A 378-nucleotide genomic window follows, 5' to 3' on the forward strand; every position below is an offset into this window, starting at 1 on the left:
TCTATTTCGCTCACTGCCTGTCCCCCTCACTGCCTGTCCCCCTCACTGTCTGTCCCCCTCACTGTCTGTCCCCCTCACTGTCTGTCCCACTCACTGTGTACACTGCTCTCTGTCTATTCCAATCACTCTCTATCCTGCTCACTGTCTATCCTGCTCACTGTCTAACCCGCTCACTGTCTAACCCGCTCACTGCCTATCCCCCTCACTGTCTCTCCATCTCACTGTCTGTCTCTCCCTCTCATTGCTTACCCCACACTCTGTCCATTCCGCATGCTGTCTAACCACCTCACTGTAAATCCCTCTCATTGTCTATCCCCCTCACTGTCAATCCCCCTCACTGTCCATCTCCCTCACTGTCCATCTCCCTCACTGTCCATC

The 378-nt window shown here is 54.2% G+C and overlaps 1 protein-coding gene across 7 annotated transcripts in view; it reads right to left on the reverse strand.

Annotated features, from left to right (window-relative positions):
• LOC109937043 (sterile alpha motif domain-containing protein 9-like) overlaps positions 1-378 on the reverse strand; it is a 30551-nt gene that overhangs the window by 17484 nt on the left and 12689 nt on the right. The gene's annotated exons all lie outside the window — the stretch shown is intronic.

The sequence above is a fragment of the Rhincodon typus genome, chromosome 2 (assembly GCF_021869965.1).
Source record: "Rhincodon typus isolate 14 chromosome 2, sRhiTyp1.1, whole genome shotgun sequence".
Taxonomy (NCBI): domain Eukaryota; kingdom Metazoa; phylum Chordata; class Chondrichthyes; order Orectolobiformes; family Rhincodontidae; genus Rhincodon; species Rhincodon typus.